General features: G+C 37.6%; 1 long non-coding RNA gene across 1 annotated transcript in view; it reads left to right on the top strand.

The window, feature by feature from the left end:
* Positions 1-13883, top strand: part of LOC128856824 (uncharacterized) — a 77631-nt gene extending 63748 nt beyond the window's left edge. The window contains exon 3 of the long non-coding RNA XR_008453867.1: positions 13809-13883. This is a non-coding gene — a long non-coding RNA (uncharacterized LOC128856824). The remainder of the gene's footprint in view (positions 1-13808) is intronic.
* The last annotated feature ends 631 nt before the right edge of the window (positions 13884-14514 follow it).

Genomic DNA, 14514 nt, shown 5'->3' with positions numbered 1-14514 from the left:
CGGGGTAATTTTCATACCTATTGATGACTAGGGTCTCGAAATATATGCCAAAACGTGGACCCGCCGTGTCTTTGAACCGAATTAAACCAAACTTACACACATTGTTAAGTAGGTATTTCCGTATAGTTTGAATACCTATTGGTATATAGGGTCTCAAGATATAGGTCAAAACGTGGACCCGGGTAACCTTCGGACGTGTATGTACAATATGGGTATCAAATGAAAGCTGTTGGTGAATGCTTTAGTACAGAGTATTTTTCATGCCGCTCCGTGACTGGGGTCTCGAGATATAGGTCAAAACGTGGACCCGGGTAACCTTCGGACGTGTATGTACAATATGGGTATCAAATGAAAGCTGTTGGTGAATGCTTTAGTTCAGAGTATTTCCATCCGCTCCGTGACTAGGGTCTCGAGATAGAGACCAAAACGTGGACCCTAGAATGTGTTTGTACAATATGGATATCAAATGAAAGCTGTTGATAAGTGCTTTAATACGGGGTAATTTTCATACCTATTGATGACTAGGGTCTCGAAATATATGCCAAAACGTGGACCCGCCGGGTCTTTGAACCGAATTAAACCAAACTTACACACATTGTTAAGTAGGTATTGAAGATGATTTCCGTATAGTTTGAATACCTATTGGTGGATAGGGTCTCGAGATATAGGTCAAAACGTTGACCCGGGTAACCTTCGGATGTGTATGTACGATATGGGTATCAAATGGAAGCTGTTGGTGAATGATTTAGTTCAGAGTTTTTCCATCCGCTCCGTGACTAGGATCTCGAGATAGAGACCAAAACGTGGACCCTAGAATGTGTTTGTACAATATGGATATCAAATGAAAGCTGTTGATAAGTGCTTTAATAGGGGGTAATTTTCATACCTATTGATGACTAGGGTCTGGAAATATATGCCAAAACGTGGACCCGCCGTGTCTTTGAACCGAATTAAACCAAACTTCCACACATTTTTAAGGAGGTATTGAAGATGGTTTCCGTATAGTTTGGATACCTATTGGTAGACAGGGTCTCGAGATATAGGTCAAAACGTGGACCCGGGTAACCTTCGGATGTGTATGTACAATATGGGTATTAAATGGAAGCTGTTGGTGAATTCTTTAGTTCAGAGTATTTCCATCCGCTCCGTGACTAGGGTCTCGAGATAGAGACCAAAACGTGGACCCTAGAATGTGTTTATACAATATGGATATCAAATGAAAGCGGTTGATAAGTGCTTTAATACGGGGTAATTTTCATACCTATTGATGACTAGGGTCTCGAAATATATGCCAAAACGTGGACCCGCCGTGTCTTTGAACCGAATTAAACTTACACACATTGTTAAGTAGGTATTGAAGATGATTTCCGTATAGTTTGAATACCTATTGGTGGATAGGGTCTTGAGATATAGGTCAAAACGTTGACCCGGGTAACCTTCGGATGTGTATGTACAATATGGGTATCAAATGAAAGCTGTTGGTGAATGCTTTAGTACAGAGTATTTTTCATGCCGCTCCGTGACTGGGGTCTCGAGATATAAATCAAAACGTGGACCCGGGTAACCTTTGGTTGTGTATGCACAATATGGGTATCAAATGAAAGCTGTTGATAAGTGCTTTAATACGTGGTAATTTGTTATGTTATGTTATGTTATGTTATGTTATGTTATGTTATGTTAATGTTAACTCATTCTCTATATCCATACAAAATATCTATCAAACAAATAAAATTAAAATTTTCTTTTGAAAAATGCAACCATTCAATCAGTATTTTCTTATGACGTTATCACGTTAAACTATCGTCAGTAAACCGACTTTACAGACCACCTCTTTTATTATTAATTTTTTTATTATATATGAAGGAAAAAATGTATGGTAATATTTACCATATACCTTATAAGATATGTTGTATACTAATATATGTATATAAACATGCATATACATATACAATTTCGCGCAATTTTCAAAAAGAACAAATCTATATGTAAAGATGCATACAAGTCATATGGACATATCAAATATACGAATCTATTCCGTACGCAAGCAAATGTAAGGTAATGTGCTTGAACTGCAAGCGAGAGCGCGGAACGAACGACAAAGAGCACAATCGGCCCCCGCGTTCGGCAACGTTCGACATCTGGCTCTCTCCTACTTGAGTGAGCATATGTATGTATGTATATGCGCATATGTGCATATATAAATTCACATATTTGTATTTGCATATGCCTTCTTCCTGTGTGCATGGTAATGAACCATTTCTCTGTTGAGAATAGGACGATGATAGGAAAAGTAGGAAATGAAAGGGGGTGTTTCGAGTGTAATGTGTCTTGAAAAAGGCAAATCGATGATGTTGCCTTTTAGTGTTGTTGACTTATTAACGTCTGATGCACAATCGAAATTGAACATATCTTTCATGAATTTGATAAGTGTTTCGTCATTTTTCTCGTTTGCGTAAATGTAACTTGACCTATTCCATTGCAATTCCATTTACCTCCTCCTCCATATCCATACAAAATATCTATCAAACAAATAAAATTAAAATTTTGTTTTGAAAATTGCAACCATTCCATCAATATTTTCTTATGACGTTGTCACGTTAAACTATCGTCAGTAAACCGACTTTACAGACAACCTCTTTTTTTGTAAAAATGTCGTTATTGTTTTTTCAGTATTTTCTGTATTTTTACTATGTATTTTTACTATGAATACACCTCTTGATGCTCTATGTCCCACTAAGGATTGAGAACCAGAAGAAACGATCTTGGATTTGAGGATGGCGAACCTGCTGTTCTAACGAGTGGTGGTTTTGTTGGTAATTCAAATGAATTAACAAGCATTTGCGTCTACATGCGAAAGAGCTCATGTTCCAAGGCCACAAGGAAATGCCAGCAGAATTCAAAGTATTGAGGACGCTTTTTGATTGTTTCAAATAGTTCTGGACAGATGAGTTTCTAAATGTACGGGTTTAGTAATTCCTCACTTGTTTGAATGAGGCAAATGACAAATGAATTTATATGCTCGTCAAAAATATGTTGAAACGCGGTTCGTAACAGATGGAGCTGAATCGCGTACCGGACCATGGTAGTATGAATACATACCTCCTAAGTCAGGATAAGATAGATTATGTCAAATAATCCAAGATCGATGAGTGGAGAATTTACAAAGCTTTATTTTTTGTGATGTGTGGATTTAGAAGGATTTCATGTTTTGCAAAGAGGTAGCATTTCCCAAAGAGTAACGACAAGGAGAATAATTGAATAGTCCCGACGCGACCGACAACATTGCATACTTCATTATAAAAAAGTTGGGATTGACGGAACTTGTTTCCAATGAGCCCACCTTACCATGGAAGGATGAAGTGTCCAGAGGAGGCTTAACAAAGCACAGTACCAGCATGAAAAAGCTCCTCATAAAAAACCATCTGCCAGAATCGGCTTAAAACTGTAGGTCCTTCCATTTGTGGAACAACATCAAGACACGTTTCACCTTCTTACAAACTTTTATAAGGGAGTGTCAAAATCGAATGTCGCTAGTGAGCCAACCTTTAATAATTATGTCAGAATCAGAATCATGCACTTTAATGAAATATTTTAAACTTTCCTTTATATGCAATTCGATCGGATTCTCATATGCGTTTGAAATTGACTAAGTCTTGTGCAGACCATTGGCTCCACAACTACAGTTCTTCACTATGATCGATCATCTGCTACGCCTTTCCAGTTTTTGATTCCCATTTTCCGCAAGTCGACTAGGACCTCATCAACCCAGCGTTTGTTTGGTCTCCTTCGACCTCTCCGCCATACTGGCGCTGGGCATAACGTCATAAATACTTCTATCCTTGGCACTGCATCAAATGTCGTTGTAAGACTGTCACAAAATGTTCTGGGCAACGTCAATCATATATCTATTTTGATAATTCTTACACTACAGTTTATAGTTTTGCAGCTTGCGGACTGTGCGAGTTAATCGTGTGCCAAACTACAAGGTGTCTTCTGATGCTGCACTTGCTACAAAAAATGCTTTGCGTGGCAGCTTTCGGTGTTGACATCTCTAATATTCTGTGGCGCGATAAAAGAACAGCGCGTTTGGTATCTCCTTCCGTTGGTATTCAACAATTCTTGTCTCGAAACACAGATAGATAAAAGAACATAATCGCTAACTGGTCAGCGTGGATTTGATGGACGGCCGTATGGGGAGCAGAAGGGAAACAAATCGCACATTTTACCATATATTGGATATGGCAATGGGAAATGCGTATATTTTATATCACCGCCTACATAAAGGAGACAGACGCTTTCAACCGCCTGACTTTCGTAGTGAAGTCATTGAATCCATGTGCTTCTTTGGTTCTCTCCAGTCCCGTGGTCGTGGACGTCCATCATCACATTCGACATCTCCTGTATTACAGCGATCGATGTCGGAGAGAACCTATTTTCCAACAAATGATGTTCGTTACGTCTGAAACCCAGGCAGTTTGTATAAAATGTAAGATTCATTCACGCGATTGAGGTACAAAAAGTTTTTTTTTAAGTACCACAAACAAAAATAAACAATACATAAAGAATTAATATCCAATACAAGAAAAAATATTCATTTGAAAAATTTGAACGTAAATGCTAAAAGGCTTGCACAAGCTAAAATAAGATTCTAATAAAAAACGGACTTCAAATTCGTTCATTTTGACTAAAAATTTGTGTAAAATAATAAATTGACTATTAAAAAATACAAAAGCTAAACATTTATTTCATCATCTTCACATGCAAAATACTTATGTGAGTTACTGTATGTACAATTTTAAGATTTTAATCAGACTAAAATTTAAAAATCGAAGCTTAGGACTTCTTGAATTCGAAATTTCACCTTCATAGATGAGTAGCTCACAATACATAAAAACATAATGCCCACGTCTATGTCACTATCTTTGCCCATATGGATGTTATTAGCACTACGATTAACATCCGGGTCATACCTCCACAATTCCATTTACTACCGTAAAAACCAGAACAAAATGTGTACAGGATTGACATCACCAGACACCAGGTGCAATTTAAATCGGTAAAGTGGCGCCATTGGGTATTAAGGTCTAGACAGTCTAGAATGGTAAACAGTTGAAAACATCGGATAGAAATAGGGAAATTCCCAAATTGTCTGTTGAGCAAACATGTGGATTGGATTATCGACACGTTTAGTTCTACTCTCATTGATTCACTGGCTAAGTCGCAGTAAGCATCCGTAAGACCGTTTGCCACACATTGAGTTGTTGTGACTTTATGCTATACCTACTGAATGTTGCATGACAACACTGAGCCCTCCGCTGACTTTTGATCTTTTGAAATATTTTTGGTGTACTGCGATTTTAAGTGAAAATTGGCATTGAACGAGTGCATTTTAGCATGAACGCAGTTTGATAATTTTTCTGTCATTTCTCATTTCTTAATAACGCTCATGTAATTGAATACTCAATTAATAAAAGACTTTTGATACCAACCGTGAAGTGGTCTCCACCATTCGTAGTCTAAACAATTAAATGCATGAAGCCAGGTATTCAATGCTTTGCAAACTCGTTCATTGTTTTTCAATCAATAATTTAGGTGGCATAGTAAGAATGAACCGTTTTATTTGAAAAGTGCTTTCTTTGATAATTTTGTATTCGTTGAATCTTGGCTGTATGAAAACTTTTTCTACTGTGAAATTTTTGACCTTAATTTGTATGATGTTTTCCGTAAAGACCGCGACCCTGTCAAATCTGGGTATCCCGGTGGAGGTAGTGTTCTCATTGCTGTTTGGAGAAAATTTCGGGCATCATTGGTAACATTGTCAATTCTGACACACTCATCGATCAGTTTTGTGTACCTGTTTATAGCTCATCTGGAACCGTTTGTGTGTGCATCCTACATACCGCCGACTAGTGCTGATTGTTTATATTTTGCACCCTTTGATGGTGTCATTAGCATCAATCATCGCTGGTGGCAGTCATCAGTATCTTTGGCAATTTTCATTTATGTTGCTTAAATTGGTCCCCACTTAGAAACTCGGCTGTTTTTATGGCTTCTAACGTAAATTCTTCAGCCGAAACTCATGTCATTGATAGTTTTTTAAGTATTGATTTTAAATAAACATTTTTTAAAAATTAGTTCAATAATTCACTCAGTTCTAATTAACTTTACTTTTTATTTATCATCTGGTCACATTGTCGGCGCTTGCGATTATTGTTGATGTTTGTTATTATTCGTGTGTTATTTTTCTTCAAGTTTGTTCTCCTGCATCTTTTCCTTCGAGTAGTCAAATCTTTCTCTGGCACACTTTTTTGCTATATTTGAGGTTATGCAACAAGATAAGGTACCCCTTTTGCAAAAAGGTCGTTATGGTTTCTTCAGTATTATCTGGTCTGTTTTTTTATACTATGACACCTCTATGGTTTTAATTCGAATTCAGTAAATTTTTATAATGTGTAAAAAGGTTTTCAATGTTCAGAAGAGTTGAGCGAAGAAGATTTAATATTCTTGCATAACCTTAAACGGAGTAAAAAATTAAATTTACTTTTTCAAAATATCAAATTTTATAAGAATCAATAAAGTTTCATTAGCACTAAAATCTTGTCCAATTGCCCTTTTTTAACCTTCTTTTGTTTAATAATACAGTTATTTTTTTCACTTACAGTTTCGGTAGTTTAAATTAAAAAAAAAAAGAAACAAACACCTAACTTAAAAATTTTCGCATTTTGGGTATAAAAAAGCACTAAATTTATGGTGAAGAGCAAATGGTTGGCAACATTGCACAATTCAGGTAATGTGACGTCACGCACTCTCTTATGGGCGCAATCTCGTTTCTATCATTCTTGGATGCAATGCATAATGAACCTGAAATTTGTCGACTAACGTACGTTTTTTTTGTTTTTTTAGAAGGAAACTAGTTTACAGATGGACAGAGGAGGTCAAACTACAGCTCAAGGCTAAAGTCGGTGAAACCGATAGGAAACAACCCCAAAGCGTTGGAAGTTACCTTTGATAGTTTGCTCTTATTTTCTGCCCACAAAACCGCAATTGCTACTAAATTTCAAAACCACAACAAGGCCCTCAAATCGCTAGACGGCAGTACTTGGGACAAGGATAAATAAATGTTGCTGGGGACATTTAAAACAATTGGCCGGCCGGCTCTAATTACGCGGCGGCTGTATGGTCGCCTGGATCTAGTGATTCGTAGTGGACAAAGCTCCAGATATGCCAAAACACTACTGTCGAAACAGCAAGTTTTCTGGACCTACCGTTAAATGAGCTAGACGAAGACGACCGGTAACTGCATTGTACTGAATAAAAATATTGAAGTGATATGACTAAAGCAACTAGAACGACTAAGGTTTGCTTAAGAGTACTCATGGTCCTCTATCTCATAAACCTCTTTCGACGGCGGAGGGATGGCAACTGAGTACCATACGTTTGTTTGCAAAACTTCAACCGACAAATTAAAAGATTTGAGAAAATTGCTGATTCGAATGATGATGCTCCTATTCTTCGACGATGGTTTAAAAAGTTCCTTCTACTTACAGTTTGTTTTAGTCTGCATGCGGAAAAGCGGACTGCAAACTCAGCTATGAGGCTACAAACAACCGATAAGCTCACCTCTAGAACCTCCACGCATAGCTCGATTATTGGGAATGCCACGGCCAATTCAGACTATGTGGTTCCGGCCAGCCAGTGTAACTTAACCTAAGCTAACGTACAGTTTGCTTGTCAACTTTCAAAAGTACGCACTCTAACGAGCTGCCAAATAGTGGTGCTTTGGATGTCGTGTGAAACATACGAGTAAATGGAATAATGTAAACACTATCTCATATGCTAGTTAACAATTTTACGAATTTTTGTGAAATTGAAAAACTAACACACTGATCAAACTAAAGCTTAAAAAATATGATAAGGACTCTTCACCTCGTTTCATGCGCTTCGACAATCGACAACAAACGCAACCATTTGACAGCGGAATATTACAAATTTTTCACAACAGTGAAAGAAACACACATAAACTCATCCCAAATCAGCAGATACCCAGAAATAGTCGAGACAGTCGAGTTATCGTGGTGAATCGAAGTCGAGGCTAGTCAATTATGATGACAGTAATTCACATCGATTAACATAAAAGGGATAAAACAATCATCAACATACATTCATACTTACATATATTTTACATATTCGATCAAACACGATTAGACGCCGCTTTGAAGCGAAAATAAATGCATTTGACTAAGAAAAAGATGTCTTCCACCAGGGCCATGCATCGGTGCACAAGTCCTCAATCCCAGTGGTGAAAATGCATGAATTAGGTAACAAATTACTCTCTCACTCAAAAGCAGATGAGACCTGACTGGACGCAATTAATGCATTTGAGTTCAGCACTGAATAGCCACAGTATTTAGATAGAGAAACAATAGAGTTATCATTCAGCATGATAACCTTCGACCCCATGTCGCAAAAGGGGTGAATAAATGTTTAGAAACTTAGTTTACTCGCCGCACTCTCCAGACGTTGCTATTTTCGATCACCAGTTGTTTCGCTCGATGGCAAATACGCTGGACGAAGCGTAAATACGTAATAACTTTTTTAAAAGAACGACCTAAATTTAAATAAATTCGACGGACGGCACAGTTCTACACCTATTAAGTTTCTTCAAGGCATGAAAGAAATTACTTTTATTTTTGATGTTTGCTTGTAGATGTTGTTAAATTCTCTATATTTTCACACATACTTACCCATGTTTACACATACACTCCAAATTCACTTAAATTCAGTTCATACGATTTTTCTACCGAATTTGTGGTCAAAGCTGTAATTTGTATTCAAATTACGCAGAAGCAAAAAAGGATAGCCGTGTATTCACACGTGTAGGTGAGCGCAGCCCATGCGAACCAGTAGCACGCCTGTCGATCAGGTAAGGCGATCGGTCATTGCCAATTCTCCGACCAATATTCATCGTCTCTTGCCATTATAGGCCCAGTTTAGGGCATGCAAAGTGGCATTTGAAAACACCATCGTTGAGCGGGGTTCAGATGCGCAGATGATGAGTACCGAACACCAACGAATGTGAATATGCAGTTCCTGCTAGCGAATGCGTAAGTTGCCTAATAACACTCCGATAGCCATAACAACGTCATCACAATCAATTCAACCACAGCTCTGGCAGATCGCCGTCAGAACCGGGAGCCGTAAGCAACCACAAATACTTACACACATGTGATACCATGCGTGTGTGTGGATTTACGGCTTGTACACCCATAAGCAAAGCCTGAGAAAGTTGATTGCCTGCGTCCCACCTTGCAACTTGAGCCCCCTTTGAACCAAAATCGATGTTGAGTGATTATGGGATGTGCAGCAGTCGCAGTCGCAGTCGTATTCACAATGAACGCAGTCTTAAAAAAGCATCGGCGCTGGGTGTACAACTTGCAACATACGCAAATGCATAAAGACCAGAAGCTGTTCGTTTTATAATTACAATCAATAAAAAAGGGAGTTACGCCATTTGGCAATGGACCGTAAAGTTATGTGTGTGTGTGTGAAAGTTTGTTGCAATTGCCGGTGCCAGCGATCGGGTGTATTTGACCACTGGTTTGAGGACTTAAAGCTCCACCTTTTTCAAGGTAAATGCTGTCTCATATCTATTGAGGCGAATGCGGTTATGTGTGAGTGCCAGGCGAAAGTCCACCTGTGTTGGTGATTGTTCTTGCCACACAATTGAGTTGTAATGCCGGTGCCTCATTTGTGATCCGAAGCGGAATATTCGATCGATACTCTGGTGTATCGATCGATTATTTTGTTATTGCTGAAATGCAAATTCTTGGGCTTCAGATGGAATCAAACAAGCGAATCAACCGAATCGGATTTATCACACCATAACAAAATCTTGCGTGGAATACGTCAAGTGATGCATTTGTGTGTGTGTATGTGAGTGCAGAAGAACATGTGGGCTGCTTGGGGATGCGGTGGGTGTGTGCTCAAATCCGGGTTTGGTGCTCAGCTTGACCGTTAATGATAAGAGTTGTTGCTGTAATGCGCAAGTTACGCTGGTGTTTTTTGTGTTCTTTTACGGATTGATTGGCTGTTTTGGCCTGACTTGCGGTCAATTACAGTTGTGGCTTCTGTAATATGCGGCAAGAATAGCTCGCTGAGTGGGGCGTGTTCGTTCTGGCTTAGTGTTTGGGGGTTTATTACGGAATTAAGGAAAAAAATGAAATTGAAAGGAATGATTCTCAGGCACTGCACCGTTTTTACACAGGTACGTTTGGATGTTTATTCGTGTATGCACGTAACTAAAACTTATGCTGCCTTAAAGTGGTGGGAAAATTTTGTTTCAGATTGTGTTTTTGGCTTCAATCGAGGTCCCCATTTGCATTTAATTAAAAGAAACTGCCATGTGTGGTGAACGCCGATTTCAGAATTTTGCGAAAACCATGCAATTTGGTTCATATATTCACAGTATATGTATGTGTATTTATACACGCACACATGGTGCATATATTTCAATCTCAAAAATTAATATACTATATTTCTAAATCATTTCAAAATTTATTGCTTAGAAATACGGAATTATTAGTAACTTTGTTAGTCAAAGATTTTCACACTGATAGATAAGTAGATAGACTCTGAAACTCAATTAAGAAATGTACAGGGTGTTGAAAAAAGAACGCTTAATATTAAAGCAGCTCTTCCTATTTGTGGTGTGTGTTTCGATGTTGCCCACAAATAAAGGGACCTACTTCGAATGGGAATTGGTTTATTGTGATGAGGTAACAGCATGGGCAAAAAACACCAAAAAATCTTAATTAAAATTGGCCCGTAAATGAACGGTTTTGAAGATAGGGTAAATTATTCGTTTTTGGCTCCTTGCTAATTGGATAGTCTTATCAAGTTGATCGATGTTTTGTGAAATCCTTTTTTGTAGAACTCGAAGAAACCTATCCGTTGTCAACAGCTTCTCATCACCTCTCAAGAGAGTTTACAGACCATCGAGAGTAGTAGACGTACCAACTTCCAACAAGAGTTTTAAGCGTTCTTAAATTATTTTACTCACCATACGATAGGTGCTTTCCGAGGAAATTATCCGAGGTGGGAATTAGTGCTCCTCTTATTTGGAAAATCCTCCATGGGCGGTTGCTCTATCCATGTCATGTACAATGAGTGCAGCCCTTAAATTAGCTTGATTGACAACACGCATATTTGGGCCAAGCTCTATTGGAATCTGGATATAAATCACGTTTTTCTTTAAACATTTGGATGGGTAGTGTGGGCAACTGGAGTCTTAGTCGAGCTGTTTTACCAATACGAGGTGATTTTAGAAAGAGTTCGTACACCCTTTTGGCAAAGCTGTCGCGCCTGGTTGGAAATGGGAGGTGTGTACTTTTAGCATCCTACGTAACTTTGATTTTGTTTTTGCTTTGCTTGTTTGTGCACAATAAATAAATAGGTGACTAGAAACAAGGTTGAAAAATAACGACGTAGGTTTTTATTTCTTTTGTCAGAATTCTTCATATGCTAGCTGCCCATGGTAAGGTATACACAAACGAGCTACAAGACAGGCTCTTATTATTATTATCTTATAACTTCATTCAAGTTTGCTTATTATCACCTTCGCTATACATCCTTCCTCTTATGACTACAACCTTCTATGCGAATCTTCCATTTTTCGTAAGAGTGTTGAAAGTCTTCTTCTGTCAGCTCCTTCAGGAATTTGTGTTTTACAGCTTCAGGGAAATCAGTTTATCTTCTTTTACTGCAGATTGTACCTAGGGCAACAGATAAAGGCCAGCAAAGTTCGGCAAAAAAGCTGGATGGTCTAACACTGAGATGCTGTACAAATTCACACCTGACTGGAAAGCTTTTGCGAAGAGCACTCTATCACCAGCGCTTTATCACATACCTAACATAATACTCCACATCTACGGTATGGCCTGGAAGAAAGGAATACGAATTGGTTATGGTTTTATTTTTAAGTTGGATTCATGGCAATATCACTCCATTTTAAGCGCCACCTCGGCTTCGCTGGTAGTGCTTCAAACGTTTCGTCCGATTTGTGACGGCTCGGTCCACTATGTACGGTGTTATTTCGGCGATAGCTTCTTGGATCTCGACCTCGAGCTCGTTCAAAGTGATGGACTTGGAATCGCCGGTGCGCTACTTGCGAAGTTATTCTTGGGTACGAATTTTAGCAGGTAGGCGAGTGATAATGCGAAAACAACAAAGGATTGAACATTGAAAATACAGGCTGGCGACGCTGGAAAACCCTAAAGCTATGATTGGTTGTTACAAGTAATGAGGTAATTGTGCAGTTGTCACCTGCCCCGAATTTATACAAATGGAAAAAGGTTCAAAAACGCTCCGAGCGTAACCATAACAGTAAAAATTTACAATAGACTTATGTTGTCTGTCTGTGGTTTCATGTTGTATCTTGCACAATTTTACTATTATAAGAAAATTTCGCAATATGTTTTCACAGCTTCTATTTAATATCTTCATTTAAAAATGTTTTGTGTATTATTGAATATGGCCAAAATCTCTGTTTCAGTTTTCCTTTTACGAATCAACTGATTGTTCTGCAAAGTATTCTCGCTCCAACCGTTATATCAACATGGGCATGTGGGAGAAAAAGTTGTATTAACTATAGTATGGTTGTACAATCGACTTCCATGTTGGTCCAACGGTTGCATGAAAATTTAAATATTTTAAGTTTTGGTTTGCGGAGTTAGCGGTTGTACAATATGCTAGAATGTGTATACGCAGATTCTAAACAAAAATAAAAAATAAAAATAAAATGTAAGACAATAATAAATATAATAAAATTAAATCATTTTTGAAAAAAACTCTTTTGATTCCTGGGCCAGCATCTTTAGTGCTAAGAAACAGAGTAAGAAGCTTCCTGTAGAATTAGCTGCAAAGTAGTAACCCAACCCAGATGATAAAAACAATACAACTCTTTCATGAAAAAATATACATATGTATATAAATATTCTTACTAAAAAATTCATGTTCTTATTACTAATATTACGTATGTATACAAGTGCATGTGTACGTATGTACAAAGTATTGAGCACATTTTTTAGTTGTTAACCTCCCGTTATTTCCCTGAATTATGTAGGAACTCTAGTTGACTTTTGTTAGTAGAGTAGTAATGGGATAAGAGGAAAAGGAAAATTCTCAAGGAGCGTTTTTGTTCAGAATTGGGCTGAATATGAACTTGCGGGAAATAAGTAGAGAACTCCCGAACTTCGGTTTCAGTAATGTTGGGCCACAAAAGCTTAGTTCGGTTTCGGCAAAAAAGTCGAGCTTTCGCTGAACATTTCTTTACGGGGACCCGGTGGTATAGAAATTTCAAAAAATCGATTTTTCGTTTAGAAATATAGAATCTTAAGAATATACTGTGATATTTTATGCGGAAATTCCGAATAATATAGCTTCTACAGCCCACTAACTAGATAGAGAGCGGTCCGCGCGCTCTTGTACCTCAAACTTTAAACTCATTTATCTCGAAACGACTTTTTTCGGCCAGGTGTTGTCAAAAAAAAATATGTAACCGAATCGTGTGAAATTTTAAGATGTTGTTCACAACATCAATGGCTATCGCCCGTACTGGTATCATATTACTATTTCAATTATTTCGTATTTATTTCAATTATTTCATTTTTTTTTTTTGAAAACTGAAAAAAACCCCGATTTTTAGAGTCTCAAATTCTAAACCGCGCCATTTTTTCAAATTTTTTTATTCTGGTACGGCACATAGCTACAGTCATACTGATTAATAATTTTTTTTGGTTTTTGTGTTTCAGATAAACAGATGAACCAAATGGACAAAATTTTCCGGTAGGGTCAACTTCAGCGCCAATTTTAAAATTACTAAAATTAAAATTTTTTTTTTTTTCATTTTTGTATGTAAAAGAAGTTAAATAAATGGCCTAAAAAATTTAAATATCGTTTTTAATATTTTTATTGTAAAAAAAATTTCTGACAATAAATTTGATTGATTGAGCCCTTCAAAATAAATGATTTTGCTTCGGTTCGATTTCAGTTTCAACCAAAATCAGCCTTCAAATCTATGCTCAGCCGTTGGCTAGAAATTAGAGTTGCTCAACTTTGGCTATGTGAACGTCTTCATATAAATATAAGTATTCATAGTCAGCTGCCAATGTATGCCACACGAAAGCTATATGTAGACGGACCTTTAAGTTTTCAACTGGTTTAACTTTAAGTATACTTCATTATGTTCAGTAGTTTCGTAACATGAAATTCTTATAATCGGCATTAGATTTTCACAAAATCGAGTAAATGCTCTTAATACATATAATATAACTTTCAAGCCTATCTATTGCAAGCCTTCTGAGAATGCACCTACAAGCATATACCTATGGCCAACAACACTACTGAACTGTGTTATGATAGGTAGGTAGGTAGGTAGGGTGGTTGTCGCAAGATACACTTAGACCTTCAGCAGGTCCATTGTGATACCACTGGAGCTTATCCTTACTCTACGTGTTC

This window comes from Anastrepha ludens, chromosome 3 (assembly GCF_028408465.1).
Source record: "Anastrepha ludens isolate Willacy chromosome 3, idAnaLude1.1, whole genome shotgun sequence".
Taxonomy (NCBI): Eukaryota; Metazoa; Arthropoda; class Insecta; order Diptera; family Tephritidae; genus Anastrepha; species Anastrepha ludens.
Note: the sequence above shows the minus strand (reverse complement) of the source record. Positions and strands in the feature narration are given on the sequence as shown.